We start from the raw sequence: 27,525 nt of genomic DNA, 5'->3' as shown, positions 1-27,525 counted from the left end.
ATAGTGCTTGCCTCTGAAATACTATCTGGCCAATGACACCTGATGCCATTTATAAAAATGCATGTATAGATTTGTTCTATTAGGGGAGTGTATTCTGATTCTTAGAAACTGACTCAAGACCTGCCACCTTCAGATTTCTATTTGGCTTTCCTTTTTAGGGAAAGATTTACTGTCAACATAAGGAACTTTGGAGAATTTCCCAGGCTCCTTCCATATGTGATTATCTTAGCAGATAACTCCAAACAACTTCCTTTGACCTCAGCATGTTTTTTTAAAAAGAGAGAATGTTGGCCAATCAATTACATTTAAATTTAAACATTTGAGATTCTTGCCACCTAGAACTGAAACAAATCATTTTCAGCAACACGTACTTTAGCAGTTTAGTAGGTTGGAAATATTAGATTGAAATGTTTAAAGTTTAGAGATTTTTAAAATTAATTTTTGTTGGAGTATAGTTGATTTACAATGTTGTGTTTCTACTGTACAGAAAAATGAGCCCATTATACATATACCTATATCCACTCTTTTTTAGATTCTATTCCCATATAAGTCATTACAGAGTATTGAATAGAGTTCCCTGTGCTATACAGCAGGTTCTTATTAGTTATCTGTTTTATACACAGTAGTGTGTATATGTCAGTCCCAATCTCCCAATATATCCCTCCCCACCTTTTCCCTCTTGGTAACCATAAATAAGTTTGTTTTCTACACGTGTGACTCTATATCTGTTTGTAAACAGATTCATTTGTACCATTTTTTAGATTGCACGTATAAGTGATATCACAGGATATTTGTTAACTCATTTCATTGAGCATAATGCCCTCTAGGTCCATCCATGTTGCTGCAAATGGCATTATTTCCTCCTTTTTATGGCTGAGTAATATTCCACTGTATATACAGACCACGTCTTCTTTATCCATTCCTCTGTCCTTGGACACTTAGGTTGCTTCCATGTCTTGGATATTGTAAATAGTGCTGCTATGAACGTAGGAGTGCATGCATCCTTTAGAATTACGGTTTTCTCTGGATATATGCCCAGGAGTGGGATTGTTGGATCATATGGTAGCTCTATTTTTAGTTTTTTAAGGAACCTCCATACTGTCCTCCATAGTGGTAGAGTTTTTTAAAGTATAATTCACATACCATAAAAGTTGCACTTGTTAAAAAACACAATTCGGTGGCTTGTGGTGTACTCACAGATTCGTGCAGTCATCACCACTGTCTAATGTCAGAACATCTTCACCATCCCATAAAAACCCAGTATTCATGGAGCAGCCCCTCCCCATTCCTCCAGCTCTGGGGCAGATGCTAATCTGTTTTCTATCTCGGTGCTATCTCAGCTGCTGGCGTGCCCCGTTGGGGATCAAAACAAAATCAAAGATGAGGATCTGGGGCTTCCCTGGTGGCACAGTGGTTGACAGTCCGCCTGCCGATGCAGGGGACACGGGTTCGTGCCCCGGTCTGGGAAGATCCCACATGCCGCGGAGCGGCGGGGCCCGTGAGCCATGGCCGCTGAGCCTGCGCGTCCGGAGCCTGTGCTCCGCAGCGGGAGAGGCCACAGCAGTGAGAGGCCTGCGTACCGCAAAAAAAAAAAAAAAAAAAAAAAGATGAGGATCTTGTTCAGTGCAGCGTCTTGATTATTCAGAGATGCTTTTATTGCAGGTCCAGTGGATCATCGATTTCTGCCCACCCACTTCCCTCCACTCACCCAACGCAAAGGACCCCATTCTCCAATCTTAATGAGGGCATAAAGGCAATTAAACCAGATTCTCCACAGAATTTCTCCTTTTTCCTCTTAGAGTAAGCTCAAGAATTAGGGAGATTTATCATCAGAAATCCTACAAGCAGTAAATGCTGGAGAGGGTGTGGAGAAAATGGAACCCTCCTGCACTGTTGGTGGAAATGTAAATTGGTGCAGCTGCCATGGAGAACAGTATGGAGGTTCCTTTGAAAACTGAAATTAGAACTACCATATGACCCAGCAATCCCACTACTGGGCATATACCCCGAGAAAACTGTAATTCAAAAAGAGTCATGTACCACAATGTTCATTGCAGCTCTATGTACAATAGCCAGGACATGTAAGCCACCTAAGCAAATGTCACAACTTCTGAGTTAGGGATTCATATTCTTTCTTTATTCATTTGTTGGCTGCACTGGGTCTTAGTTGTGGCACGCGGGATCTCTTTTGCGGCATGTGGACTCAGTTTTGGCATGTGGATGCTTAGTTGTGGCATGTGGACTTCTTAGCTGCGGCATGTGGACTTATTTGCACCATGTGGACTCTTAGTTGTGGCATGTGTACTCTTAGTTGCGGCATGTAGACTCTTAGTTGCAGCATGCATGTGCGATCTAGTTCTCTGACCAGGGATCGAACCTGGGCCCCCTGCATTGGGAGCGTGGAGTCTTACCCGCTGGACCATCAGGGAAGTCCCCATATTCTTTAATAGATGGATTGATAGGTATTGTCTGTGCCATTTTTTGTCTTTGTCTTTTTCTGTTTTGCCTTCTTATCTTCTGGTGGTTGCTGCAATCCTTCGTGTCCCTGGGCTTGCGGTTGAATGACTCCAACCTCTGCCTGTCGGTCACACAGCCTTCCTCACGCAACCTCTGTATCCCATTGTTTCCCCTCCTCTTATAAGGACACCAGTTGTTGGATTTGGGGACCACCCTAATCCAGTATGACCTCATTTTCACTTGATTCCATCTGCAAAGACCCTATTTCCAATTAAGGTCACATGAGATTTCTAACAAAGGTACACAGTCATTTTGCCTTCACAGAAGGAGCATTTTTAGGTCATGAAACGTCTTCTTTTTATACTCAGTTGCTAGCTTAGGGCACGCTTTCTAGGAAGCTACATCACCTAAATCCATAGATATTGGGTGCCCTTACCTTAAAGCAATCCTAAACAATGAGATGCATCATGCTACAACATTCTATAGACAAGGATTGTCTTGCTAGTACTTGGCTTGCTCAGTATGAGGTCTGCCGGTAGGGTGATCCTAGTGAGATGAGATGAGAATCTCCTGTCTTCTTTCTCTCCCTAAAGATCTCTGACACCCTCACAAATGAAGGGAATTTACAGAAGGTGTGCTGCTTTAACCACTGACTTTCCAGTTTAAAAGTCTAAGGAAGATTTTCATTTCTATTAAGATACACATTGTATGTTCTTGCCTCCTTTGTCATAGGTTAGGTGACCACAGGTACGTGGGTTTATCTCTGGACTTTGTATCCTGTTCCATTGATCTATATTTCTGTTTTTGTGCCAGTACCATACTGTCTTGTCTACTGTAGCTTTGTAGTATAGTCTGAAGTCAGGGATCCTGATTCCTCCACCTCCATTTTTCTTTCTCAAGATTGCTTTGACTACTCGGGGTCTTTTGTGTTTCCATACGAATTGTAAATTTTTTTCTTGTAATTCTGTGAAAAATGCCCTTGGTAATTTGTTAGGGATTCCATTAAATCTGTAGATTGCTTTGGGTAGTATAGTCATTTTCACAATATTGATTCTTCCAATCCAAGAACATGGTATATCTCTCCATCTGCTTGTGTCATCTTTGATTTCTTTCTTCAGTACCTTACAGTTTTCTGAGTAAAAGTCTTTTGCCTCCTTAGGTAGGTTTATTCCTAGGTATTTTATTCTTTTTGTTGTGGTGGTAAATAGAATTGTTTCTGTAATTTCTCTTTCTGATCTTTCGTTGTTAGTGTATAGGAATGCAAGAGATTTCTGTGTATTAATTGCATCCCGCAACTTTAGCAAATTCATCTATGAGCTCTGGTAGTTTTCTGGTAGCATCCTTAGGACTTTCTATGCACAGCACCATGTCATCTGCAAACAGCGACAGTCCCACTTCCTCCTGTCCAATCTGGATTCCCTTCACTTCTCCTCCTCTGATTGCTGTGGCCAGGACCTCCAAAACCACGCTGAATAATAAAGGCAAGAGTGGACCTCCTTGCTTTGCTCCTGATCCCAGAGGAATTGCTTTCAGCTTTTCACCCTTGAGAATGATGTTTGCTGCTCTACCCCACCACGTACACTCATTCTCAACTCAATCAGCTTTACGTATTCTAGGTTGTAATGGTATTCTTTAACCAATGAGCCCCCCAAAATATACTTAGTCTATCTTAATGTAACCAGAATACTTGAGTTTCATATCTAAGAGGCAATCGTGCTATGTGAATTGTTCAAACAGCTAGAAAAAAGCTAATGATCCTTTCTAAAAGATGAGGGCATTGAAGCAAAATTGACTTCTTTGTGAGGAAAGGTTTAGCAGCCTATTCTAATAAACAATCAGTAATAACACGCCACCCCCAGCAATGTTCATTCTTGACTCTAAATGAAACTGACATGTGATTTGTCAGTGAAAAAAAAATTGAAGTGAGCTATACACTGTTCTATTTTTCAAGCAGTCATGAAAGTTGTACTTTTGCATGTGCTTTTTCTATGCTTTCCTTCCTTCTGCTACTGAATTGTTTGATGTTTTATGTATTGTTTGATATCTTTAATTGGTAGATGCTCAAAGGAAAAAGCAGAAGGTTCTTCTCCTCAGTGTTTGCATTGACACCTTTGTATCTCTTAAAAGCTGATCTGTGGACATAAGCAAAACATGGAATTGTATGCACCAGTGGCTTACTCGAGGCTCTTCAGAGAAACAGAACCAGTAGGATGTGTATATATAGAGAGAAAGAGGTTTATTATAGTAAACCTCAGCAGAGAAAAGGAGAAAGAAGATGTGGTACATACATATGATACAATATTGCTCAGCCATTAAAAAAAGGAACGAAATAATACTATTTGCAGCAACGTGGATGGACCCAGAAATTATATTTAGTGAAGTAATTCAGACAGAGGAAGGCAAATATCATATGATATCACTTACATGTGGAATCTAAAAAATGGTACCAGTGAACTTATTTACAAAACAGAAATAGAGCCACAGATGTAGAAAACAAATTTTCGGTTACAGGGGGTAAAGGGGGGGAGGGATACATTGGGAGATTGGGATTGACATACACACACTACTGTATATAAAATGAATAACTAATAAGGACCTACTGTATAGCACAGGGAACTCTACTTAATACTCTGTAATGACTTATATGGGAAAAGAATCTAAAAAAGAGTGGATATATGTATATGTATAACTGATTCACTTTGCTGTACAGCAGAAACTAATACAACATTTTTAATCAACTATACCCCAATAAAAATTGAAAAAGGAAAATAAGAGATTTCCCTCCCTTCATTAAAAAAAAAAAGTACTAGTTTAGAACCTCTGAATGCTCAAAGTAAAATGTTTATTTCAAATCATAAAGGACAAATTAATTTATAATGAAAAATGATTACATCTCAAACATCTAGACATTTTCCACTGTGTATATTGAAATTAGTTTGACAGCTTAAAATACGAAACAGCTAGAGTTTCTCCTATAACGTAAAACGTGTTGTATGATGCCAGGTGCACCAGAAATCTTCATGCATTTGGGACGGAGGATTGTCTGAGAATGTTAGTTCATAAGTGTTGTCTGGTGTTTTTCCTCTTTCTTTTTTACATCTACATTTAAAATAAATTTTTAACAGAGTAATGGCCAAAAAAGAAAGAATTAAGAAGACCTGTGATTGTAGGTTTTTTCCTTCCTCCTTTGAAATGCGTATAAATCCTTTTTGAGAACTAGATGGGCCTTGTGCCTGCTTTGTAACACAGGCGTGTCTTTCTCTAGGGCCTGGGAGCCATCTCTCTGAAATAGAAATGTCAAGGGGATACACCACCACATCTTCCTCTTGCTGGTGGGAGGGTAGGAGCCTAACTTCAGTGGGCCCTGAGCTCCAAGGTATAGACTATGAGAATTTGTCTGTCCTCTGGATAAAGCCAGTTGGCTAACATAGATGGGCACCTCAATTACCAGGAAAATTTAGGGTGAACTATGTGACACATGGTGTTACCAAGTCCTCTCACCTGAGATTAGTTGTTTATCTTGAAAATGTGTATGGAACGGGTTGTACCTGCTTGACTTTATAAAAGGGGGAGATCTCATTTTGTCTTTGCCATCTCTTAGTAGATTGCCTGTGATGTGTGTCACATTCTGGTTTAAAGCCCATTCAGTAACAGAACTGTATTCCTTCTGTACTGAAAAAAAAAAAAAATTACGTCCTGCAGCGTTGCCCAATCTGTGTGGTTGATGGAATCCGTGGTGGATGTGGAACCGTGAATATGGAGGTCCGACGTTTTTGTAAATTCATAGGAAAATTTTTGACTGGGCAGTTGCTAGGCGCCTCTGACTCCCCTGTGTTGTTCGAGGGTCCACTGTATATCTGTTGTGAGACTAAAATTAAGTGATGCAGGCCAAAATGCGGCAATTCCTGGTACAAAGAAATCCCTGAAAACCCGCGGACCCCATGACTGTTCCTCCTGTATCATGCAGCGTTCTGAGCAGAAGTGAGGTGAAGCCAGCTCTCCTGGCTTATGAATAATTCAATGTTAGGGTGCCCATCCAGCCATTGCAAAAGGGTAGAAGTATAAGTCTATCCTTTTAGGGAGTGTGCTGAAAACAGGAAAAGGCAGTGTTTTCTCTGGTCATGTATTAATCTCCTACCTGCATAGGGGTAAGACATTTATCAAGTGGGACCCACCATCTATTGTTTCTTTTAGCAGTTTTTTTGTTTTTGTTTTAATTTTTATTGCAGTACAGTTGACTTACAATGTGATGTTAGTTTCAGGTGTACAGCAAAGTGAATCAGCCGTACATATACATATATATCTGCTCTTTTTTAGGTTCTGTTTCCCATATATGCCACGACAGAATATTGAGTAGAGTTCCCTGTGGTATACAGTAGGTTCTATTATCTATTAAAATAGTTATCTATTTTAACTATAGTTAACTATTATCTGTAGTTAACTATTAAAATAGTTTTAAATAGTTTTAACTATAGTTAACTAATATCTATAGTTAACTATTAAAATAGTTATCTATACATAGTAGTGTGTTTATCTTAATCCCAATCTCCCAATTTATCCCCCCCCCTTACCCCCTGGTAACCATGAGTTTGTTTTCTACATCCATGACTCTACTTCTGTTTTATAAGTAAGTTCATTTGTACCCTTATTTTTTAAGATTCCACCTATAAGCGATATCATAGGATACTTGTCTCTCTGTGTCTGACTTACTTCACTCAGTATGACAATCTCCAGGTCCATCCATGTTTCTGCAAATGGCATTATTTTGTTCTTTGTTTTTACGGCTGAGTAATATTCCATTGTATATATGTACCACATCTTCTATATCCATTCATCTGTTGATGGACATTTAGGTTGCTTCCATGTCTTGGCTATTGTAAATAGTGCTGCAGTGAACATTGGGGTGCACGTATCTTTTCGAAATTAGCATTTTATCCCCACCATCTATTAAGCACAGTTGATACTTAAGCAAAATGATGGATATTGGTTCCTTAATAGAACTTTACCTATGATGGTATGGGATTTACTGTGAATGTATTTACTTCCTCACAAAGGAGGAAAATGGCAAGACGTCCAGGTTATGCCAAAAAGGGGCTCACTCAAATGCCAACATCACTGCTTCCTGATCTCTTTCTTCATTTCCCTGTTGGAAAGTCAGACCTGAATTTTAGAGCACCATGTTGTAATAAGGGGTCTCCAAGATCCTTCATCTGAAAGGTGAGGATAAAATATTTGTCCCACAAGTCTCTTTGGGTGACCATGGCTAGAAAGTGGTTGGCTGCATGTGAGATAGCTATAGAAACTATGAAGTGCTATGAAATATAAGCGTCCTGCATTTACCCCCAAAGGTCTTCCCCTGCCTCCTAATACGGTTTGGATTCCGTGATACATGATCCTTGCTTTTTCCCCCCCGTACTGGCTTATCCCTCTGCTTTCTAGCTTACCAGTTAGCAAGCCCCAATCCTGCTTGGACTAGCTTTTCCTAACCCCGACCTGAGGGTGCTGGAGAAAAACACTCAACATATCAAATGAGCTAACTTTAAATTACGATAGCTACTCTCACAGGAAACAGCAGTCATTCCCCAAAGTTCTCCTCTCTTCTCTTAGTTAATTCGTTCTGCCAAGACTGCATTTTCATTTCTCCTTTCTGATCAAATCTCCAACACCTTCTCACAGTGAGCCGATGAACTTGCCTTTTTTTTTTTTTGGCCTTGCTGCTGCACGGCATACAGGATCTTAGTTCCCCGGCCAGGGATTAAACTCGCACCCCCTGCAGTGAAAGCGTGGGGTCCTAACCACTGGACCACCAGGGAAGTCCCTGAACTTGCTTTTCATTTTCCTGAAAAATGGAAAGGTTTTCAAGTGAACGTGTCCATGTTATTATATCTATATAGATCCGGCTTGAGGAAAGTGTTAATGGAGTGGCTCAGTCATAGGTTTTACTCAGTCCTTACTTGTCTCTGTAGCCATGACGATGAAGCTCGGTCAGACTTGGAGAATGAGACCAATCGAATGTTCACAGAGTGACCGGGTCACCACGTCTTTCTGTACACCCAAGGCTGTGGGTTAGAGGAAGCAGACAGACAACGTGACTTGATGTAAACATGAAGATGGACGATTTGTATCTGCAGCCATGTTTGGGCTCAGCCTCATGGCAGGTCGTCCATCAGTCTGCACCTGTGTGACTAGCCTCTTTTTAGGACTCTAGACCCTCAGGACCCAAGGCCGGATGCTCTTAGTGGACATCTTGCTACATGTCTCAGTAGTTCAGAGCAGGAGAGAAAAGTATGTCCTGTGTGACCATAGTAGAGAAAAGGAGGGAGGACTTTGCAGACTGTGTGTGATTTGTCTAGTCTCACACACAGTGTGGATATCTTTTCTCTACTCTTCTTCTCGAAACTCACCCCCTCCCTTGGGATACTAGGTGGTTTTTCTTTTTTAAAAAAATTTTTATTGGAGTATAGTTGCTTTACAATGTTGTGTTAGTTTCAGGTGTACAGCAAAGTGAATCAGTTATACATATATCCATTCTTTTTTAGATTATTTTCCCATATAAGCCATTATAGAATATTGAGTAGAGTTCCCTGTGCTATACAGTAGGTCCTTATAAGTTATCTATTTTATATATTATGTCTATGTGTCAATCCAGTCTTCCAATTTACCCATCCTCCCCTTACAACCAAAGCAATCTCAAGAAAGAAAAACAGAGCTGGAGGAATCAGGCTCCCTGACTTCAGACTATACTACAAAGCTACAGGAATCAAGACAGTATTGTACTGGCACAAAAACAGAAGTATAGATCAATGGAACAGGATAGAGAGCCCAGAAATAAACACAAGCACCTGTGCTCACCTAATCTACGACAAGGAGGCAAGAATATACAATGGAGAAAAGACAGCCTCTTCAATAAGTGGTGCTGGGAAAACTGGACAGCTACATGTAAAAGAATGAAATTAGAACACTCCCTAACACCATACACAAAAATAAACTCAAAATGGATTAAAGACCTAAATGTAAAGCCGGACACAATAAAACGCTTAGAGGGAAACATAAGCAGAACACTCTGACATAAATCACAGCAAGATCTTTTTCGATCCACCTCCTAGGACACTAGGTTTTATCTTCTCTCAACTACACAAGGGCAATGCTCCGTGGATACACTGTCCTCTGCTTCTCAACTGATGATCTGTTTCCTCAAGAGCATCATTCCATCAACATAGAACGTGCTGCAATATATACCACTTTAAAAAAAATTGGGACCCTGCAAAGCTTACCCCCATCCCTCAGTACTGCCAAAGAGCTCTGCTCAGCTGTACCCACCCTATCAAGTTCATCTCCTGAACTTCTTTGTGAATCTACTCCAATAAGATTTCCCTTCTTTTATTCATTTTATTTATTTATTTATTTATTTATTAAACATCTTTTTTGGAGTATAATTGCTTTACAATGGTGTGTTCGTTTCTGCTTTATAACAAAGTGAATCAGTTATACATATAAAAATACGGAACGCTTCACGAATGTGCGTGTCATCCTTGCGCAGGGGCCGTGCTCATCTTCTCTGTATTGTTCCAATTTTGGTATATGTGCTGCCGAAGGGAGCACAGATGTTCCTTCTTAAAGGAGGGACCACTCCACCAAGAACACGTTTATCCAGGTTCCTACTGTTTCTGCTGACAAGTACAGTGGTTATTTTTTGCCCCCATTGTGGCTGGTGTATCAGCTCTATTCGAAGTAGTTGACCATTTTCTCTGCATGGCCCCCAAGATGTTGCTATTATTTTGGACGTCCTCTGGACTCGTTTTCCAGCACTTCTGGCAATCCTTCTGCTTTCCCCAAACTCTAAAATTTGGATGGTTTCTGGGCTCATTCATAGGATGAACTCATCGTTTCATACATTCACTTCATATTTAATAGCATGCTGTTCTACAGTTTGAATACCTTTTAATCCCTGGTAACTCCCAAGTTTCTATCCAGCCTCAGTTCATTCTTTGCTTGTCCTAGACCTTTAGAAAAGTCTAAACTTACATATCCTATTGCCAGTTTGACAAACCTTACACACCCTACAGGCATCTCCAGTTCCGCATGTTAAAAAATGAATTCTTGGGCTTCCCTGGTGGCGCAGTGGTTGAGAGTCCACCTGCCGATGCAGGGGACACGGGTCCATGTCCCGGCCCGGGAAGATCCCACATGCCGCGGAGCGGCTGGGCCCGTGAGCCATGGCCCCTGGGCCTGCGTGTCCGGAGCCTGTGCTCCACAATGGGAGAGGCTACAACAGTGAGAGGCCCGCGTACCAAAACAAAAACAACAACAACAAAAAAAACCCTCACAAACAAAAAAATGAATTCTTAAGTCCTTCCTTTATTCTCAATTCTGGTCCATCCATGGTATTTCTCATATACACATGAAAATTATCCTGCTGGGCTAACAGTTGCTGAGACCAAAAATCTTAAAGTATTTCTTCTGCTCTTTTAATATATAATGCACATTCAGTTGATCAACGTATTCTATTTGTTCTCCTTTCAAAATGTGTCTGGAATCTTAAACATTTCCAACTACCACACTTTTATCCTTTTATTCCATACCCCAATTATAGTTCACATTACCAACTGTAATATTCTCATTTCTGGTGTTTTTCTTTCATCCTTGTCACTCTTTTAAATTTTGTTTTTTTTAGTTTACATTGGAGAAAGGTGATTAACAATGTTGTCTAGTTTCAGGTGTACAGCAAAGTGATTCAGTTATACATATACAAGTATCTGTTCTTTTTCAGATTCTTGTCCCATGTGGGTTATCACAGAATAGTGAGCAGACTTCCCTGTGTTATACAGTAGGTCCTCGTTGGTTATATGTCTTAAACATGGTAGTGTGTATATGTTGATCCCAAACTCCCAGTCTGTCCCTTCACAACCCCCCCTTTCCCCCTTGGTAACCATAAGCTTGTTTTCGAAGTCTGTGAGTCTGTTTTGTAAATAAGTTCATTTTTATCATTTTTAAAAAGATTCCACATGTAAGTGATATCATATGATATTTGTCTTTCTCTTTCTGACTGACTTCATTTAGTATGATCATCTCTAGGTCCATCCATGTGGCTGCAAATGGCATGATTTCATTCTTTTTCATGGCTGCGTAGTATTCCATTGTATACATGGACCACATCTTCTCTATCCATTTCTCTGTTGATGGACACTTAGTCTGTGGATGGACTAGTCAGGGCAAGCCTGTCTTGTTCTCGAAACCGTGCAATGACTCGTGTCCCATTCACGGTGAAATCAAGTCCTCAGAAGTCCTACAAGAACTTGGTCCACCTCTGAGCTCATTGCTCCCCATGTCTCACCAGCCGTCCTTTCTGGGCTCCCTCCGCATTCTCACGTGCTTCTCTGTAGCTCATAGAACGTCACTATCACACGCAGACCTCAGGAAGTTCGTCTTTGATGGCTCTGTTCCTTTTCCCTTCCACAAGCACGACTTGCTTCTTCACTCCCTTTGCAATGTAACACTTTCAGAGATGCCTCCCCTGACCGCTCTGCACCAAAGACTTCCCTCCGTAACTCTCTACTCCCAATACTTTTTTTTTTTTTGGTCTGCACCACGGGGCATGCGGGATCTTAGTTCCCCAGCCAGGGATCCAACCCTCGCCCCCTGCAGTGGAAGCGTGGAGTCTTAACCCCTGAACCACCAGGGAAGTCCCTCCTCTCCCAGTATTTTTGTATTACTAGAAAGAGCATAAAGAGATTCAGATGAAGCAACTACAAGGTACATTCTTTAGAACATACTTGGATGTAAAGGTTATCTGTTATTTTCATTATGAGGGCCCCTTTCATAGAATCTGCATATGTTAGGATTCACAAAATGACCCTCAGGCTTGTAACTTACACCACAATGCATTATTCCTCAGTTTGGGGAATAAAATGCAATTTTCAAAATGCTGTGTTTTTGGTGGCTTCGGCAGTTTTTTTTTGTTTTTTGTTTTGCCGGACGCGGGCCTCTCACCGTTGTGGCCTCTCCCGTTGCGGAGCACAGGCTCCGGACGCGCAGGCTCAGCGGCCATGGCTCACGGGCGCAGCCGCTCTGCGGCATGTGGGATCCTCCCGGACCGAGGCATGAACCCGTGTCCCCTGCATCGGCAGGCGGACTCTCAACCACTACGCCACCACGGAAGCCCTGGCAGTTTTAATTTCAGCACATCGTACTGCATTTGTGTGCCACTTTCCCTAAGCTAAGACCTGAAGTTGCGACCCCTGATAAGAAGCACTCCATACTCCTAGCTGGCATTTTTCCTTTCTGGTCCAAGCAGTGTTTTCGATTGAAGGCTAGCATTTAACATGAACATTTGAGCACAGTGTATGAGCTGAGTTGGAATACTGAGTCCCTGAGTCTTAAAATTGCAAAAAATGCTAATAATACGGCCACATCATAAAGTCTTAAAAGCCCAGTGTTAGCATTTATAGTATATTCAAAACGCATTCCCGCAATGTAAAATGATAATTTGCCCTTTGTGACTAGGGAAACCCTTTCCCTGTTTATTATTTAGTCCTCTTCATGCCAGACCTTCTGGAAAGTACCCACACTCAGCATCTTCAGAAAAAAGGTGGATTTTTTTAAATAAAGATTTTGTATTGTAATGTGTCTTGGAGATGAAAATCACCGAAATGGCAGTAATCTTAGTTTTGTCCCTTTGAGGTTGAGGGTGTTACGTCTTCTCTGCTCCTCTTCGCTGGTCTTTGGTCTCTTACGTTAATGGGAAAAAAAATTTTTGTTCTAAGTTCGGTGTGTTGGAAGAAAAAAAAAACACCATGGAATCTAATATAAATTCTTAATATCCTAAGGTTAGTAATTGTTTAGGTGTTTCTGGATTAAGCTTTCTGAAAAGCTGTGCTGTGGGTTATGAGTGATTGGCTTTGCCCTGTTAAAATTGTAAAGGATAAAGCAGCAAGATTAGGAAAAAACTAAGTGGACATAAATTAGGGCATGTGGTTGGGAACAAGAGAGGGACACACGGAAAAGAAGATGCAAATCAGAAACACATAAAAATGCAGTTGTGGGGGCTTCCCTGGTGGCGCAGTGGTTGAGAGTCCGCCTGCCGATGCAGGGGACGCGGGTTCGTGTCCCGGTCCGGGAGGATCCCACATGCCGCGGAGCGGCTGGGCCCGTGAGCCATGGCCGCTGAGCCTGCGCGTCCGGAGCCTGTGCTCCGCAACGGAAGAGGCCACAACAGTGAGAGGCCCACGTGCCAAAAAAAAAAGGAAGAATCACGCCTGGAATCCCTTTCAGGGACCGATATCCTTCATATAGTTATAATTTCTGCATATTTGATGGACCTACATTTATCGAGGTCAGTGTATCTTAATTTCTTTTTGCAGCATTTATTCCCAGGGCCGTAAGTTTTCATTTCTTCGGTTTCTTCAGGGATATCTTTTTCTTCTCTGCAACCTCCTCTCCTGGTTGAAGGACAGTCTCTTCTTTTTCAGTAAGGATCATCTCAGTGTGTCAGGGAGAGCTCACGTACAGGTTGATCCGACCATGAGCTCTGTAATTCCTGAGCCGTATCGCGGGGGATTTGTCCACCTGGATGTGCTCGTTGACCAGAGAATCTACATCTAAGACCTTAAGTTCAGCGTTACACTTTGTATTTGTGAGCACGTGCAGTGAAGATTCAGCACTCTTTTTGGGCCACCGGCCCTGCATCCAGCCCCACTGGACACACCAACCAACTCCAGCATTGTGCCGACGGAATGGTACCCATCGCTTCTGTAAGGTGACATCCTTCAGATACTTGGTGGCTTTCGGATATGCCTACCGTTAATGGCCCGGGCAGTTTCATGTGTGTTCTTAAAGTGAACACGAAGTTTTGAACCTCTTGACTTGCGTGATCTTGTAGGGTTTTCCGGGTCAAGTGAATAGCAACCCACTTTTAGAGGTCACTTCAGGCTGCTTACCGGAAAAAAAAAGAGATCATAATTTCTTAAACTCTTCTTGAATTTCTGTGCAAGGGAGAGTGGGCAACGTGAAAGCCAGGACGAGAGGAGGTGGACACACTGGTGACTATGATGGGGTGCTCGTTTTAAAGGTTCCGAGAAGCAAAGCATTTGGGTGAATGTCCCGGTTCAGCAACCAGAGTTCGGAAAGAGATGACAAGGGCTTATCAACAGGCTACCTGAGGGGTGCTTGCGAGGGGAGAAGCCTACGTCCATTTTCAGAAGGTACTAGCACAGGTTGGGAGACAGAAGACCAGTGTGTCTGAATCAGGGGGTTCCGTAAATACTGCTCAATTTGGCTCTCGTAATCGATATCCCTGTATCATCAACAGATTTTGTCCCTCAGATGCCAATGAGTCTTGGAAGACATGGACTCAAGTTCACCATATCTATCCCATTCCTGTTGTCATTGACACGGTCTTCCTTTGGTGGGTTTTCATGTGTGTTTTGGGGGAAGGGGGAGAAATATTGTGGTACTTCTTAGCATCCGTAGTTGCACGTGCCATTTCCTGGTAATGAATTGCTTTATATCTATAGCTACCTCTATATCCATAATCATATCTGCATCTAAATCTATACGGATATCTATCCACAGCCGCCGTCTGTATCTGTATATCTGTGTTAACGTATGTTCTATTGGTGGAGTTGTTTCTCTGGAGAAGCCTGAAAATACAGTCTTGTGCCTCATAGATGGTCGTTGAAGGTGTTTGGGGGTGGGCTGAAAACGAATGGTTTCCCTGACCACTTACGAGTTAGAAGAAGGATCAGATATTTAAAGACAGCAAACAACTAAGAAAAGGAAGTAGTTGAGACAGATATTGTATGTTTTAAAAAGGGGGAAAAAAATGGGAAGGAAATCCAAAAAAGAGGGGATATAGGTATACGTGGAGCTGATTCACTTTGCTGTACAGTAGAAACTCACACACCATTGTAAAGCAACTCTATTCCAATAAAAATTAATTTAAAGAAACAAACAAATTAAAAGGGGGGAGAAAGAGGCAACAGCCTCAGGATATGTCAGTCTTTTCGCTGACAGTCACTCTCTTCTGATATGTTCCAGCTCTTCTTGTGTTTTCATACCTAGGGTGGTGTGAGATTTGAAAGATGAGCGTCTCTTTTTTTTGTTTTCCCCAAATGCCAACTTGAAGATGTCTGAGATTTCCTTGTGACCTCATTAGTCTCTCATTCCTGTTGGAGCAAGTCTTGCCTGTTTGCAGACCATCAAACTGGAAACGCGCAGATCTGTGTGTGTGTGTGCTGTCCTGTAGAAAGATTCAGGGTCCTGATGGTTCCCTGGCCACATCAATGTCCGGGCAGTGGACACCTGTCATAAACTAGAGTCTTGCCTGTGGCCAGGCCTGAGGCACAAACGTCTTTATGAGCAATAAACCCTCCACAAGGAAGTCACCCTTTTTATCCCGTGACAAAACATGGCATGCCCATGGCTTGGTAAATGCATTTTTCTGCACGACGTCTGTCATTTTTAGAAAGACTTGTAACACTGCTTTTTTCATCAGCCTGCTTGTAGAGTTAAAATCAAGGGCTGGGTGTAATTATCTACATGTCTGAGGTTAAAAGTGGATGGGATTTAATCACTTAAAAAAGATGTCCATCGACCCAACCTTGGGGTTATCCTAATAACGTCCTGGTTCCCAGTCTGTCTGTATTTTACTCTGAACCATTACGTGCCTTCCCCTTGCCACCTGTGACCCACACCTCACGCTGGGAGCAGAAGCAGTTTCTCTGCTTGCAAATGCAACCTGTCCAAACTACCGCCTGCAGGTACTAATCCCACCACCAGCCGTCTACATGGGTCTGGGCCATTACTGAATCTTCTATACCTCAGTTTTCTCACCTGTAAAATGCTCATGTATGCAGTAGATGAGGATTTGGGGAACAATACATGAAAATTATTTAGCACATGGGACTCCACAGACATTAAGTGATACAACCCCTGGCTGAGAAAAACGCCAAATAGGAGAAGAGTGAAGACAGGCGCACGTGATTTTCAAAGCATGGAAACGGTCACTTACTTGGGTAGAGCCACGATGCAGCAGTAAATCTTGATCGATTTCTGAGGCCACCAGAGTTTCTTTCTTTTTTTTTTTAATTTTAAAACTTCTGTTCCAGTTTTATTAAGATATTTGACATATACCATTGCATTAGTTTAGGGGGTACAACAAAACGAATTTGGTTTATGTATACATTGAGAAATCAGCACGATATGTTTAGTTAACATCCAGTGTTTCAAAATAATGTAAAATGAAGATATATTATGAGAAATATGTTATTTACAATATGATTTATGATTTCTCTAATACTACATTTATATGCATTGTATTGCATTATATATGCAAGATATATATTATATATTTATATAACATATCTGTTGTCTATATTATACATACTATTATATTAAATATTATAAATAATTGTATTAAATATAATATATGCATAATATGCACAATATTAAATTTTTAATATACCTAATTATGTATAATGCCTTTGTATGGTGACAGACCTTAACTAGGCATCGTGGTAATCATTTTGAAATGTATATAAGTATCCAATCACTGTTTTGTGTATCAGGAACTAACATAGAGTCGTAGGTCAATTACACTTCAAAAACAAACAAACTCATAGAAAAAGAGATCAGATTGGTAGTTACCAGAGGCGGGAGCTGAAGGGACGGGGAATTGGATAACGGTGGTCGAAAGGTACAAACATCCAGTTATAGGATGAATAAGGGGACTTCCCTGGCGGTCCAGTGGGTAAGTCTCCACGCTCCCAATGCAGGGGGTCCGGGTTTGATACCTGGTTGGGGAACTAAGATCTCACATGCCGCAACTAAGAAGTCCGCATGCTGCAACTAAGACCCGGCAAAGCCAAAAAAAAAAAAAAAAGAGAGACGAATAAGGAGTAGGGGTGTGTAATGTACGACATGGTGAATATAATCAACGCTGCTGCCTGTTATATAGGACAGTTGTATAGAGAGTATATCCTAAGAATTCTCATCACAAGAAGAAAAGTTTTCTTACTGCTTTCATATTGTATGTATACAAGATGCTGGATGTTCACAAAACTTATTGAGGTCATCATTTCAGGATGTATGACCCTCAGAGTTACAGTTTCTTGTTTGCGTTTGCTGTTTTTGTGGTCCCTACAACTAAGAGATTTTGGACGTTTGCCCTTCCAAAGAGTTGGTAACAGGACTCTGTTTTCTGTGCATTTACAGTGGTTTATAGGTTATATACACAATTTATGGTGGTTTCTGTGCGTTGATGTATAATTACTCTTATTTATATATCACTGTGCTCCATAATAAACACCTAAGTCCAATTTTGTTTCAAATCACTATAGCCAAAGGCACCGATGCAATTTAATCAGTAATTCTTGAAGGGACTATTTCTCCCTAAGGATATTTCTGTGAGAGAAAGAGAAGCAGGGCTTCAGTCACTTGGGTATGAAGGCAAAAGCCAAACAGGACATTTCTTCTGTGCCAGAGTCCCCTGACTTAATACTAAAGACGCCTGGCATCTACCTCCTGCCCGATTCAATCAAAAGGTAGTGTATGGTACCGTAAGCCACGTTGTTTTTATTGACATGCTGGTTCTTTGGCATTCCTTGCAAAGTGTGCTTCCCAGTTTGAGAGACTGGGATGTCTTCTGGCAGTAAGCGTTTCCTGTCTCCCCTGTCCTGCATAATCGGGCAGAGAGAACTGCTGGTGTCAGGTGAGGGGAAGAATGTCCTAGGAGAACTTGTCCTAGGGACAAGATGCACAGAAAGACAGGTTTCCGGAACGCTGAAGGCTGCTGCGGATGCCGCAGAGAGTCAGAAACTGAAAAGGCCTCTGATAAGACCTCCTGTGACCCTAGGATACTGGGAACCTAAAAGAAATCCAGTTGCAGATATTTTTTTTTTAAATAGGTGTTTTCAGACTCTGCGATATTAAAAGATGATCATCCCTTCTCTCTTTGCAAATTGCATCAAGATTGTGTGTCCAACCCGCTGGGAATGTGAATTCACTAGATTCCGAGAATTAGGCTTCCCTACCATTATCTGTCATTGCCTGGAGGGCACCCCATCTCTGCCTAAGTACAGTCAAGAGACAATAGGACACATCTGTAAAATGCAGGGTGGGCGAGATAATGTTTACTAGTTTTTGTTGTTGTTGTTGTTGTTTTGCGGTACGCGGGCCTCTCACTGTTGTGGCCTCTCCCATTGCGGAGCACAGGCTCCGGACGCGCAGGCTCAGCGGCCATGGCTCACGGGCCCAGCCGCTCCGCGGCATGTGGGATCTTCCCGGACCGGGGCACGAACCTGTGTCCCCTGCATCGGCAGGCGGACTCTCAACCACTGCGCCACCAGGGAAGCCCTACTAGCTTTTTATAAAAGCATTTGTGGTGAGAAAATTAAAGTACTGTGTCCGTTTCTTCTTAAATGTCTAATTTTTCTCTTTCCCTGTGGTCTGTAAGGTGAGGCAAGTCTCCCTTCTTGGTTAAACATTATTTCTGGTTAAAACGTCACTGAATATTATTTTCTCAGATTGAAAGAAAAGAATAGTACACAGGTGTGTATGAATACTTACTATATATGTTACATATAATATTTAGATGTGTCTATAAATATGTATATATCCATAGCCAGAGCAACGTTAACAGATTGAAGGATGGAAAACTGTGTCCTTACATCGATGAAAATCAAAACATGGTTAAAACACACTGTAGCCAAACTTTGCATTTTAAAAAATAATTTACTATTTGCTTTCTGCATTTTCATTCTTATTCATGTCCTCTCATTAGATGAATGCTTCCTAGAGAGGGGGCCAGTTGCAAAAGTTTTGAGAAACAGAAAAATGAACACGCTAAAACCTTACTTTCCATGAGCTAACATTTTTCTGTCTGAGATTTTTAAAATATTTGTTCTTCAGCTCCCTTACACATTAATACATTTTTAAGCTATAAAGGGTTCAAACCGCAGAACTTATTTTGAAAAATCAGTCAAATATCTGCTTACAGTTTATTCTTAGGAGACAAATAACATGCATTTCCAGGATGCATTTTCTCCAAAGAACAAAGAAAAGCAAGCTTGTGTTGGGTTTTAAGAGTAGCATCCCTTTGAGAGATGCACTTCCTAAAAAATATTTTCAGCAAATTAAGGAAAATGGGAAGAGTTTTTGTTTCTTTGACATTTCTTGAACACCTCTACGATCAGTTTACTTTATAAAATCACTTGCTTTGTAAATAGTAAAATGTAAAGGTATTTGCCGGTTGTGGAGTTTAGCGTTTACTATTCTATGATGAACTTAACGAGTGAACCAGTTAAGTGTTTCTAGAGAGAGATTTTAACTCACGTGGGTTCACGAGGTCCATAGATCATGCAGTGCTGTTGCTGTAAATTTTCTTTAGATCTGTAGTTCGCTCATCAAGTCAAGAAAGGTCCACACCTCAAGGAACTCACAAGGAGAAGACCCACACAAAGAATGAGACAGGGAAGCAGGATCACTGTGCTCAACTTGACTTCTGAGTCGTTCTAGCCAGCTTCCGGTTTCCGTCAGTGACCACCTGAAGTTTAAGTGGTGAATTACCCAGCCATAAAAAGAAACAAAATTGAGTTATTTGTAGTGAGGTGGATGGACCTAGAGTCTGTCATACAGAGTGAAGTAAGCCAGAAAGAGAAAAACAAATACTGTATGCTAACACATATGTATGGAATCTAAGGGGAAAAAAAGGTCATGAAGAACCTAGTGGTAAGACAGGAATAAAGACACAGACCTACTAGAGAATGGACTTGAGGATATGGGGCGGGGGAAGGGTAAGCTGTGACAAAGTGAGAGAGTAGCACTGACATATATACACTACCAAACGTAAGGTAGATAGCTAGTGGGAAGCAGCCACGTAGCACAGGGAGATCAGGTCGGTGCTTTGTGACCACCTAGAGGGATGGGACAGGGAGTGTGGGAGGGAGGGAGACGCAAGAGGGAAGAGATATGGGAACATATGTATATGTATAACTGATTCACTTTGTTATAAAGCAGAAACTAACAACAACCAAAAAAAATAAGTGGTGAAAATATTGCCTTGTGTTCCTGGCTCGTTGGTTCCAGGATAATCCGTTTCTGTCCTGTGGCTTCAAAACCTTATTCACTATTTACTTATTTACATTCTGTGCAGTTTTCTCTATTCTATTCAGTAATATACTTCATAAGCTGATTTTAAGTTGTCTAAATATGGACGGTCTTTGGACGCCTTGAAAATAAATGCTGTTCAAAAGAAAGGAGAGAGAGTTGGCCCTTAATTTACCTTTGAAGGACCCTGTGTAAATGTAATTACAGAATTAAGGAGTCTGACCCCAGCAGGCACAGATTCCATCCTCTCTCAGCTCTCAGGCAAGTTCTAGGTCTGTTCTTGCTGAAAAACTGAGGAAGACAACACTTTTCTGTCACTCTCTGTTCTAGATTTTATCGTTATTCGTGCTCTTAAATCTTAAAGCAGCCTTGTGAGGTGGGCAGGTTGTGTGTCCCATCAGAAAACTGCATTTTTGAAGATCACTCCATTTGTTCAAAGTCATGCATCTGGTTACAGGTGGAGGCAAATTACAATTCCAGACCCGTCTTTTAAGATACTGCATTTGGGGAGAGGTGGTTGGTGGGGAAAGAAAACCTTGGTCTTGAGGTCTTTAAAAATGGAATGGTGGGAATTCCCTGGCCATAAAGGCCTGGGTTTAATCCCTGGCTGGGGAACTAAGATCCCACAAGCCACGCGATGAAGCGGAAAAAAAAAAAAAAAAAAAAAAAAAAATGGAGTGGAGATGGGTTCTATGTTGAAAACATTACAGAGCATGAATAACATAAGTACGACTGGCCTTTTTTCACAAATCCAACTGAACCCTGTTTCAAAGAGAACTGATAATTTGTTGGGCGTTCTTCCAACTTTTAAAGATGTAAAATACGTCTTTGATAATGTCTCAATGCTTTTGCAGGGGTTGGGTGTGTCAGGCAGTGGGGTTCAAGCAGGTGAAAGTCAGACGCTATGGGTGTCAGAGGGATGACGGCATGAGGTTGTGATGCTAAATTCAGTGACGTCAGCAGGGCCCTCAGGTCCCAGAATCCTCTCTGAGAAGCCACGGCATTTTCCTGCTGCCAAAGCTGCTTCCGCGGTTGGCAAAGTTTTTCTGTAAAGAGCTCGTGGATAAAGGTTTTAGGCTTGGACGGCCATGCAGGCTGTGTCACAACCGCTCAGCTCTGCTCTTGTGTGAAAACAGCCGTAGGCGATATATCAGCCAGTGTGCATGGCCGTGTGCCAATAAAACTTTATTTATATAAGAGAGTCAGTGATGGGCCGGATGTCGGCCTCAGGCTGTGCCCTGTGGACCCCTGATCTAATATGAACAGGTATGTCGACGAAAATTCAATGAACTGTCAAGTTAAGAAGAAAAAAGGGAACTTTATTCCAGCCAAACTGAGCATTATAAAGCAGGAAGCAGATTCTCAGAAAGTTCTGAGAACTGTCCTGCCTGTTAGAAGTTGAAGGCACAGTCATATACAGTTTTGACAAAAAGGATCCTATGTGAAAATGACATACTGACATTTTACATTAAAGTTCACCTAGGATGCACAGTCGAGGTAGGCACGTACAGAGTGAGCGATAAGTCACCATGACCCCTTACAGAGCTGGGAGAGGATTCAATCTTATAAGAAGTTGCAGTGCTAGGGCCTCCCTGGTGGCGCAGAGGTTAAGAGTCCGCCTGCCAATGCAGAGGATGCAGGTTCGAGCCCTGGTCCGGGAAGATCCCACATGCCTCGGAGCAACTAAGCCCGTGCGCCACAACTACTGAGCCTGCGCTCTGGAGCCCGTGAGCCACAACTACTGAGCCCGTGTGCCACAACTACTGAGCCCACATGCCGCAACTACTGAAGCCTGTGTGCCTAGAGGCCGTGCTCCACAACAAGAGAAGCCACCGCAATGAGAAGCTCACGCACCGCAACAAAGAGTAGCCCCCGCTCACTGCAACTAGAGAAAGCCCGTGCACAGCAACGAAGACCCAATGCAGCCAAAAAGAAAAAAAAAAAAAAGTTACACTGCTAGTGTCAGAAGAAAGGGGAAAAAATGATCTTTACAATCAGGCAAGCATCCCATCTTTGAGCAGGTCTGGTTAATGTGTAATGCAGATGCACGTTGTACATTAGTGATGGAGGGAAGAGACCCAAATAGAGAATTTTATGTTTACGTTCTCTTGTCCTGCCTTCAAATATAAATTTTTATTTCACCAGGTATGTCAAACAGGTGTAAGTGGAAACAAATACATATATGGTAGTGTACTGTGAAATGCACAGAATTAACTTTATCTCAGAGGTGCAAAAAAAATGATTGAACTACAATGTTGCACACGTACCCCCTTTCACTGGAGTGTTACCCACATTTCTAGACCCATGTTCTCATGTTCTTAAACTCTTTCCATTCTTCCCCACTGAGAGTGTATTTTTGTATTAGGTAGCATAAGGTGACATCATTTTTTTATTGAGATATATTTGGCATATGACATTCTATTAGCTTCAGGTGTACAACATAATGATACGTATATGGTCTGAGATCATCATCACAATAAGTCTAGTTAACATCCATCACCACACATCGTTATAAACTTTTTTCTGGTGGTGAGAACTTTAAAGACCTAGTGTCTTAGCAGCGTTCAAATATACAACACAGTATTACTAACGACTGCCACCACACTGTAGGCTATATCCCCAGGACTTATTTATGTTATAACTGGAATTTTGTACTCTGTTCTCTGTATCTGTGAGTTCACTGTTTTGTCGTAGTTTTTTAGATTCCACATATAAGTGAGATGGTACAGTATTTGTTTTTCTCTTAGTTCACTTAGCACGATGCCCTCAAGGTCCATTCATGTTGTGAATGACAGGATTTCCTTCTTTTTTGTTGGTACAGTAAATTATATATGTGTGTAAATCACAACTTATTTACCCATTCATCCGTCAATGGATACTAATGTTGCTTCTATGTGACATCATGGTTTTTAATTATAAATATTTATTCAAATAAACACGCACTCAGGTACTTCGCATGGTGCTAATAAAAAGTGAAGGTCTTCAGTACATGTCTGTTAAGTTATTATCAATATGATTCTGTTTATCAGAGAATTCTGGAAAGATGGAAGCGCTCAACTTTGTTGGTCATCCAAGCGAGTGAAAAAACACTGAGTTTTACTGACAGACGTAAATAAGAACTTAATAAGCAGAGAAAAATTTCATGGTCCTTATTTGGAAGGAATTCCACGGAAAACTGATTTCCTTAAAATATATACCTACCCCACCTCCCATCCGTCAGAATGGCCATCGTTAGAAAATCTACAAACAAGAAATGCTGGAGAGGGTGTGGAGAAAAGGGAACCCTGTTGCACCATTGGTGGGAATGTAAAATGATTCAGCCACTATGGAGAACAGTATGGAGGTGCCTTAAAAAACTAAAAATAGAACTACCATATGACCCAGCAATCCCACTACTGGGCATATACCCTGAGAAAACCATAATTCAAAAAGAGTCATGTACCACAATGTTCATTGCAGCACTATTTACAGTAGCCAAGACATGGAAGCAACCTAAATGTCCATCGACAGAGGAATGGAAAAAGAAGATGTGATACATGTATACAATGGAATATTGCTCAGCCATACAGAGGAGTGAAATTGTGTGATATGTAGAGACGTGGATGGATCTAGAGACTGTCATACAGAGTGAAGTAAGTCAGACAGAGAAAAACAAATGTATATTAATGCATATATGTGGAATCTAGAAAAATGGTATAGATGATCTTATTTGCAAAACAGAAATAGAGACACAGATGTAGAGAACAAACATACGGACACCAAGTGGGGGAGAGGGGGTTGGTGTGGGATGAACTGGGAGATTTGGATGGACATATATACACTATTGATACTATGTATAAAATAGATAACTAATGAGAACCTACTGTAGAGCGCAGGGAACTCTACGTGATCTGTGGTGACCTAAATGGGAAGGAAATCCAAAAAAGAGGGGATATATGTATACATGTAGCTGGTTCACTTTGCTGTACGGTAGAAACTAACACAACATTGTAAAGCAACTACACTCCAATAAAAAATAATAAAAAAGATACATATATACCTACCCCAAATCAATATCTTCATGTTTTAATAATTCCAATGATAAAACCAATGTGGTATGTGAGTGTGTGTGTTCAAGGGTGCAGGATATAGAAAGAAATTTAAAAGGCATCATTTGAAAACATCCATTAAGACAAAGACCCATTAATTTTCTTGAAACTTCAGACTGTGTTTATGTGTGTGTGTGTGTGTGTGTGTGTGTGTGTGTGTGTACAGCCTCACCTGTCATATCACACTTCAAATGTTATTCTCACTTCACCCACATTTAAAAGTATGTTTCTAGGGCTTCCCTGGTGACGCAGTGGTTGAGAGTCCGCCTGCCGATACAGGGGACACGGGTTCGTGCCCTGGTCCAGAAAGATCTCACATGCCGCGGAGTGGCTGGGCCCGTGAGCCATGGCTGCTGAGCCTGCGCGTCCGGAGCCTGTGCTCCGCAACGGGAGAGGCCACAACAGTGAGAGGCCTGTGTACCGCAAAAAAAAAAAAAAAAAATTAATTAATTTAAAAAAAGTAGAATTTTTTGTCATTACTTTTCTCCAAAAATTATGTATCTATGTGTGTAATTTTATAATATATTGATAGCGTGTTACCTTTTTTTGTAGACCAGACCATCTTACATAAGTACAAACTTTCTTCGGATATTCACAGAAATATTGGAAGTGTGATATGCTGCCTTTCTCCTCCTCCAGACAAGAGATCCTTGCAGTACTTTTAGTTGAAACACCTCTGATATTGCCTCTAGTATCATATATCCTGTGTTTCCTAGGGTTTCTCCTCTTTCGTTGTGTTAGGTCAATTGAGATGAATCACCAGGACCCCTGCAAAGCCCTTTATGCATCATTCATAAAGGTTGGACAGTAAAGTGTTCTAGTCCCAGTGTGGGGCTCTCTAGAAATACACTATAAATCTCCTTCTCTTCAAGAAACCAACCGTTTATCTCAATAAAAAAGTAAATCAATTCTCCCCTTAAGAGGTGTGTGTTTGTGTGTAATGCAATGGAAAATCTATGGTTTTTGCCTTCCCATACTATCTTTCATTTTTTCTTCATTTTTCTTCTTTTTGTACATGTATATATCTATATCTGTCTACATACATATATCTAGATACATCTAGCGAGACAAGGAGAGATACAGAGTATATAGAGGCAGATATACAGAAATAGACACACCTACAGAAATATAGATAGATAGCCAGACAGAAAGACAGGTAGGTGGGTGGATGGATGGATGGATGGATGGATGGATGGATGGATGGGAAGACAGACAGGCAGGCAGGCAGACAGAAAGGCAGGGTAGATAGATAGATGAGTAGATAGATCTAGAGAGAGAGATTTGTATATATCAGTAATTATGGAAACTTAGAGAGACAGAGATGGATAACACTTTCCTCTACATATATTCGAACCACTTTGAAAAATTAATCCCTCCTTTCCTATATAGTATTTCATTACCCATTTGCAAATTCAACAGCTAAAAGGGCAGTCGACACTTACAGCTTTGCCAAGGGAGTCTGTCCCTAGACCAAGAAAAGTGGACCTATTTAACCATTAAGTTAAACCATTTAGACACTTAATCAGAATAAATGAAATGAGAAAAAAAAAATCTTTCTTACCAGAATTGTGCTTTCTATTTTGTTTTAATCAGATAGTCATTTGCACAGATGCCTGCTGTGTTGGTTCATTTGCAGGTCTGTCTTTTAGTGCATTTTGCACTAGTGTGAAGCTCCGGTTCAGAAACCCAAAGGACCTCTTGTATTAACATTTATTATGACATGGTGGAAGCACTTTTGAAATTCATTATTTATGCTGTAGAACAATCCTTTAATGGAATACCTCATGCTAATTTTAAAGACTTAGAAAGGCCTTTTATAAACTGCTTCTAGAAAGAAGGCACTAAAGTAATTTCAAAGGGGTGGGCAAGCTAGTTCTCTTGAAGGATGTTTGCGGGGAAGCTGGGGCAGAAAGATATTGAAACATTAGGAGTCTAAGGTGGTCATTTCCTAGAGGGACATACCTAAGGTCATATATATTATGGTCTTCAGAATACACCAAAAAAGGACCCAGATTTTTCTTTTTTTTTTGCGGTACGTGGGCCTCTCACTGCTGTGGCCTCTCCCGTTGCGGAGCACAAGCTCCGGACGCGCAGGCTCAGTGGCCATGGCTCACGGGCCCAGCCGCTCCGCGGCATGTGGGATCTTCCCGGACCGGGGCACGAACCCGTGTCCCCTGCATCGGCAGGCGGGCTCTCAACCACTGTGCCACCAGGGAAGCCCAGACCCAGATGTTTGATGTCCGTTCTTAGGAACTGTGAAATTTGGGAGAAATACCGGGCATTCCATTATCATATATATAGAGCACGTTTTTGTAACTTTTTACCTGCAAGACATTTAAATCTATTTGATTACTATGTTGAACCTAATGAAAAAATGATCCTATAATTTTCACTTAGACGATTTCATGTTTTTACACACACACACACACCATTGGTTTTTTTTTTCTTTTTTCTGTAAACAATGAGTTTGAAGTAGGTACATGTTATTTTCATCCACTAAAAATGACTTTATTAAATGTTTGTTTACAGTGTTTTTGGTTCACAGGTATTCATAGCTCATGGCTTACAGACACCTGAAGATGCCCCGATTTTTGTAGAACACATTGCTACTGACTTGAATAATTGTTACACATCTGCTCTGTCCAGTGTGGTAGCCAACAGTCACGTGTGACTCCTTACCATGAAATCAAATGAAATCAAATGCAAACCCCACTTCCTCAGGCACTTTAGCCATGTTTCCCATGTTTAATGGACACATGTGACCAATGGCTACGCTTTTAAAAGCCCAGATTATAGAACATTTCTATCACTGCAGAAAGTTTTACTGGCCAGCGTTGTTCAAGGCATGGACTGTTTTGGGCAGAATTCAGCAGCCAAA

The 27,525-nt window shown here is 41.2% G+C and overlaps 1 non-coding gene and 1 pseudogene across 1 annotated transcript; both read right to left on the bottom strand.

The window, feature by feature from the left end:
* Positions 1–9,952: 9,952 nt before the first annotated feature.
* Positions 9,953–10,059, bottom strand: LOC132419116 (U6 spliceosomal RNA). The gene has a single exon (XR_009518124.1). It is a non-coding gene; the product is annotated as a U6 spliceosomal RNA (small nuclear RNA).
* A 3,741-nt stretch (positions 10,060–13,800) lies between these two features.
* On the bottom strand, positions 13,801–18,134 carry LOC138413969 (large ribosomal subunit protein uL22 pseudogene; annotated as a pseudogene).
* Positions 18,135–27,525: the final 9,391 nt, after the last annotated feature.

This window comes from Delphinus delphis, chromosome X (genome assembly GCF_949987515.2).
Source record: "Delphinus delphis chromosome X, mDelDel1.2, whole genome shotgun sequence".
In the NCBI taxonomy this organism is placed as follows: Eukaryota; Metazoa; Chordata; class Mammalia; order Artiodactyla; family Delphinidae; genus Delphinus; species Delphinus delphis.
Note: the sequence above shows the minus strand (reverse complement) of the source record. Positions and strands in the feature narration are given on the sequence as shown.